At 38.2% G+C, this 6,245-nt stretch overlaps 1 protein-coding gene across 1 annotated transcript in view; it reads left to right on the top strand.

The window, feature by feature from the left end:
- Positions 1-4,002: 4,002 nt before the first annotated feature.
- Positions 4,003-6,245, top strand: part of TBC1D12 (TBC1 domain family, member 12) — a 117,473-nt gene continuing 115,230 nt past the window's right edge. The window contains exon 1 of the mRNA XM_011988459.1: positions 4,003-4,120. The gene's annotated coding sequence lies outside the window, so the exon portion shown is untranslated. The remainder of the gene's footprint in view (positions 4,121-6,245) is intronic.

Here is a 6,245-nt window from a genome sequence, read left to right as displayed (position 1 = left end):
ATTTTCCCCCTTTATTCCCTTTATTTCCTTTATTTCTCAATTTAAAGGATTTTTTTTTTTTTTTTTTTTTTCCCCGATCTCCTAGAGTTTGTTTTTTTTTTTTTTTAATGAAATTGGTTTAATGTCTTTGGTAATTACTTTGGGCTACCTCAGGGATGATTTTTGTCCAATTCCTATTTCTAGGTTTATGGGCCATACTTTCCTGTTTCTTTGTATGTTTTGTAATTTTTTGTTGTTGACAGCTGGATACTCTGATTATTATAGTATGGTAACTCTATAAATCTGTTTCTCCCACTCCTCAATGATTGCTGTTTTTTGCTTGTCGAGGGCTGAAGCCACCTGTTTGTGACTTTATGAGCTATTTTCGCAAAGTATGTATTCCATATTGTGTATGGTCACCAGTTTTTGTTCTATTGTCTCTGTGGTTAGCTGGTGACCTGACAAAGATTTTCTTAGATATGTGGCTCCAGAAAAGGAGACAAAAAAGGTTTTTCCTTCTTTAGTGTTCTGATAAATACCTACAGTGAAACCCACTGCTGTGGAGAGTATTGAAACTGATGCATGCCTGTATCACTCCCTCAGGGCCAGACCAACCAAAATGTACAACCCTAAATTTTGAAGGACATGATCCCCACTGTCCCTCCTGGCACCAGTTAGCAACTCTGGGAACATGGGCTGCTATCCCCACTGCCACAAGAGGTGGTGGGTGTGGTGGTGGTGGTTCTGAGGAATAGGGGAGGGTAATTGGTTTATGTATGCTGCTTATTCATACTTATGAAAGATCAGTAGCCTCTTCCTTCATCAAGCACTCCCCTGGTTGTTAAAAGGGTTTGATCAGTTCCTAGAATTCTACTAAAGTACTTGATTCCATTTACTCTTAGTCTTTTTTTAAACTCTTAGCTTTTTTGAGACAGAGTCTTGCTCTGTCTCCCAGGCTGGAGTACTGTGGCACCATCTCAGCTCACTGCAACCTCCGCCTCCTGGGTTCAAGCAATTCTCCTGCCTCAGCCTCCTGAGTAGCTGGGATTACAGGTGTGCACCACCATGCCCGGCTAATTTTTTGTATTTTTACTAGAGACAGGGCTTCACCATGTTGCCCAGGCTGGTCTCGAACTCCTGACTTCAGGTGATCCACCCGCCTCGGCCTCCCAAAGTGCTAAGATTACAGATGTGAGCCACCGTGCCCCGCTCCAGTTATTCTTTCTAGCTCAACTTTTACTTTGGTGGGGAGACTGACCCCTAGATCTTCCTATTCTGTCATTTTGCATCCATGATGTCTTTTGAAGTTCAAATGTTTTAAATTTAATGAAGCCCAGTTCATCAACTTTTTATTTTATAGATCATGCTTTTGGTGTCATATCCAAGAATTCTTTTCTTAAACCATAGTGACAAAGATTTTTTCCCATGTTTATTAGTGTGGGTAGATAGGAAACCTTTAGGGTGCAGGCAGGTCACATAGGAATTGTAGAGGGAGTATGACTTGATGAGAACTGTCTGGCCTGTGTGGGACTTGCAGAGGAAATTAGCACACTGATGCTGGCAAGAAGCCTTTGGTGGTCAGTTTTTATGTTGAGCAGGCTGCACGGACGCCATCTTCAGGTTGAGGGTGCAGGTTCAGCAAGGCTGCAAGTTTGCTGAGGGGCTGCAGTCTGGGCATCTAGCTAAGCAGAGTTTTACTGGATGTCCTCACACCTCTACCCCTGATCCACTCTGCAGCAGCTGGAAACCACAGGAGAGCCCCTTTCTCCTTCAGTGTCCCTTTGGTGCCCTCTACCCAGAAAGCTTAACAATTTCATGTTTGTTTTAAAGGAGAAATGGTTAAAGGAATTTTTTCTGTTGTCCCAGAGCATAAAGGTGAATTTGGAGTTAAGAGGTATAAGAAGAATCATCAACAGAAATAATAAAAAGATAAACAAATTGGAAGGAAAATGATAGCCATAAATAAGATGTAAACATTTGTTTAAATCAGCTACAAAGTGTTTTCTTGATAAGTGGTACACAATGTATCAAACATTGTTTAAATTAATAGACCATCCTTTGACGCTTGAACTTTTTTTCTTAGAAGTATTCCTAGTCCTCAGCATATTCATTATTGAAAACTTTCAGCTATTTCGTGATCTTATGAAGTAGAGAATTAAGTTACTATACATGGTCTCTGAGGTGAAACCTTCAGAGTATCTTAAAGTAGCAATTATTCTAGTGTCATATGTTTATTTCTGTTATACACCTGAGGAAATAAGAGTGTTTCTTTTCTTTTTATTTCTTTTTTTTTTTTTGGAGGCAGAGTCTTGATCTGTTGCCCAGGCTGCAGTACAGTGGCAGTATCACAGCTCACTGCATCCTTAACTCCTGGGCCCAAGTGATTGTCCCACCTCAGCCTCCCAAGTAGCAGGGACTACAAGGTGTGCACCACCATCCTGGCTATTTATTTTTATTTTTATTTTTTGTAGAGACAGGGTCTCACTACATTGCCTAGGTTGTTCTCAAACTCCTGGGCTCAAGTGATCCTTTTGCTTTGGCCTGCCAGTGTTGGGATTATAGGCATGAGCCACTATGCCTGGCAATTTCTTTTCTTTATTGATTATCCTGCATTCTTTTGTAGGAGTCCCTTAACATTTTTCGCTAAAAAGTTATTTTCTATTATCACTAATCTGCACTGTTAATATATATTGATACGGCATTTTGAGTATAGATAAATCTAATTATTTGGGACTTCAACCAATTTGGAACTGTTTGTAATTAATTGTTTGTGTGAATTAGAAATTTTCTTACTGTTCATTTATAGCTTATACAAAGGGTTTATATTGAGTTGAATTCATCAGTACCTTTCTAATTGGTTCGTGGGCCCTGGTCATGTTGTTTTGACGGGTACATATTTTGAGTATCATCCCTGCTTACATAAAAAAATAGGTACTTAATTTGGTTGGTTAGGACATGGATATAATAGGTAAAATCCTTAATACCTCTGCAGGGTGCTTATTGACGCAGAGTGCAATGAGGTGGTCTCAGCTCACTGCAACCTCCGCCTCCAGGGTTCAAGCGATTCTTCTGCCTCAGCTTCCCGAGTAGCTGGGATTACAGGCGCCCACCACCACGCCCGGCTAATTTTTGTATTTTTAGTAGAGATGGGGTTTCACCATGTTGGCCAGGCTAGTCTTGAATGCTGACCTCATGATCTGCCCGCCTCTGCCTCCCAAAGTGCTGGGATTACAGGTGTAAGCCACTGCACCTGGCCTGGTTTTTTTTTTTTTGGTTTTTTTTTTTTTTTTTTAGATTTTTCAGTGAGAGATACTTTCTTCCTTGGTTATATATTGATTCTTTTGTAATAAGCTTTCTTGTACATAGCTGGCCTAGGAAAAACAGGTTAAATGTATATATTATAGCAATAGGGGATTAGTAGTTATAATTTTATAATAAATAACAAATTATTACTGTAAATAATATTTATCCAAATATTGTATTACTTAATCCTTTAACTGTTATATAGTTTCTTTTAAATGTTTTTGTTTTCAGAATTTTGGCTGTTATTGTTAAGCACATGTACAGTCAATTCTAGTATACTTTGTAGCTGATTTGGACAAATGTTTACGTCTTATTTATGGCTGTCGTTTTCCTTCCAATTTGTTTATCTTTTTATTATTTCTGTTGATGATTCTTCTAATACCTCTATATAAGCCAGATAGCCTTTATTTTATTTTAAGTTCTGGGACACATGTGCAGAATGTGCAGGTTTGTTACATAGGTATACATGTGCCATGGTGGTTTGCTGTACCTGTCAACCCGTCATCTAGGTTTTAAGCCCTGCATTCATTAGGTATTAAGCCACATATTCTTAATTGAGCCTTATTATTCTAAGTAATAGTGATGTAAGTAGTAGAAATAGTTTTATTTAAAAGTATTTTTGTTTTTGCCTTGGGAACAAACTTATTATAAAATTACTGTTAAATAGCTCTCTGGTTAAAAAAACACAATTCATGTAACTTTTCTGTGTTTCAGAAACCTTTTTCCAAAAAGGACAAAGGAACTCAAATCAGTTGTCCATAGTGCTCCTGGTTGGAAATTATTTGGTAAAGTCCCTCCTAGAGAGAATCTTCAGAAAACATCCAGAATCATTCAGCAGGTAAGTACAGACACAGCCATGTAGTTTATCCTAGCTTTTTAAGCATTCTTCTTCTTCTTTTTTTTTGATAACTAACCATATTCTATTTTTATTCTTATTTTTCTAGATATGGACTTTTGGGATTATAAGTATTTATAGGGACCTGCTAAATTTTTTAGGAAAACAGATCACATATTTCCTGTTATCTTTTGTAATTGTGAAAATTCTTCAAAGGAATAGAATATCGACTTTTTTTTAAACCAGTTATTCCTTGAATAGATTTTTTAAAAACTTAGCTAATCACTCTCACCACATACTGTTTGACTTCCAGTTGAAGTTGGTAGCATTTGCCAGTGGCACAGTTGTTCTGAATATTGGTTGTTGTGAACTGATGAAATATTAAAAACCAAAAACTGAGTAGATTATGAGGTTGAACTCTTTCCTTTGTCACTTTTCTGGTGTCCTCTCTAAACCAAGGACTTTGTAAATGAGAAAAGTTGGTACACAATCTGTTTCTAGTAATTTGGAAGCTATTTCTTCTGATATCTCTATTAACATCTGTATTCTTGCATTCTTAAGACTTTCTGATCTTATTTGACTTCAGAACTTTGGCTCTTCAGTACTAGATTAGTGAGAAAGGAAAGCAGTGAGACTGGATCAAATCTGCAGTGCTTTAAAGTTCAGAGAAGTTATTGCTCAGAAGATGACATATAATACATTTCCTATTTTTATCCTTCCAAATTGCAGTTTACCAGATTTAACACAGCTAGCATTTATAAAGACAATCACATGAAGGCAATAATCATCATTCAAATTGGAAGAGATACTTTCCTTTAAGGATTTAATAGTGTTCCTTTTATTGCTCAGAAGAAAAACTGGTTTTCCAAGTAATATGAGAAAAAAATTTTAGATCTTTAAAAGCATTATTGTAGTTCTTTTTTCTTCTTTTTGCATTTGAATAAAAGATTTATTTTTTTCCTCAGGAAAAACAGAAAGTTAGGGAAACACTATGTTTTTAGAACCTGTATTATTTTGTAGTTGGTCCTAACCCTTCCTGGCACAGCTGTCAAAAGCACTAGCTGTTTAAACAGAACCAAGGTGTTCACCCCCATAGAATGTACATGCACGGCACTAGATGACTGCGTGTTTGTCCCTGAGAGAAGCATAAGACAAACGGAAGTTGCTGAGAGAGCCGTCTAAGCAGCCCCTCCTTTTCCCTTTTGAAGGATTTGCCTGAACTATGTAGCTAGTCAGCACTTAGACCATGTGCCTCCTCCTCTGCCTGTGAACTAACTTAATTTCTTTTTTCAAGAGACTTGGTATTGCTATGTCGCCCAGGCTGCCCTCAAACTCTTGGGCTTAAATGATGATGCTCCTGCCTCAGCTTCCTGAGAAGCTGGGACTACAGGTATGTGCCACCACACCTGGCTTATAGTTAATTTTCTTCACAAGTGATTAAAATAGTGAATAGTTTATCTATTGGTACTTAAAACTGTGTGCTGTGATCCCCAAACCATGTGCTCAGACACTCTGGTGTGCTGCACTTAACACAGTGGGGTACTGTGGGATATTTAAATTTTTTCAGGCAAACTCAGTGATATTCCACATCAGTTGGATATGGTGCAGACTGTTAATTTGAAGCAGTACACAGTTCCAACATTAAGTGCTACTACATACTTTTCTGTGACATCATATCTTTGTGAATCTGTTTTTTCTGAGGTTGCTGTGATAAAAACCAGATACTGTACAAAAGTCAGCGTGGGAGTGGAAATGAGGGTGATGTCTAATCTGCTTTTAAGGTTTGAGAAATTGTATCCAATGCACAAAGCCACACATGCCCAAATTGGTAATTAATTGTGGTTATTTAAGAATGAGGCTGGATGTAGTGGCTCATGCCTATAATCCCAGAACTTTGGAAGGCAGAAGTGGGCGAATCACTTGAGGTCAGGAGTTCAAGAGCAGCCTGGCCAACATGGTGAAACCCTGTCTCTACCAAAAATACAAAAAATTAACCAGGTATGGTGGTGCATGCTTATAGTCCCAGCTCCTCAGGGCGTGAGACAGGAGACTCGCTTGAACCTGGAAGGTGGAGGTTGCAGTGAGCCAAGATCATGCCACTGCACCAGAGCAAGACTCCATCTCAAAA

Source organism: Mandrillus leucophaeus, unplaced genomic scaffold (genome assembly GCF_000951045.1).
Source record: "Mandrillus leucophaeus isolate KB7577 unplaced genomic scaffold, Mleu.le_1.0 Scaffold331, whole genome shotgun sequence".
In the NCBI taxonomy this organism is placed as follows: Eukaryota; Metazoa; Chordata; class Mammalia; order Primates; family Cercopithecidae; genus Mandrillus; species Mandrillus leucophaeus.
This window is presented reverse-complemented; position numbering and strand designations above follow the sequence as displayed.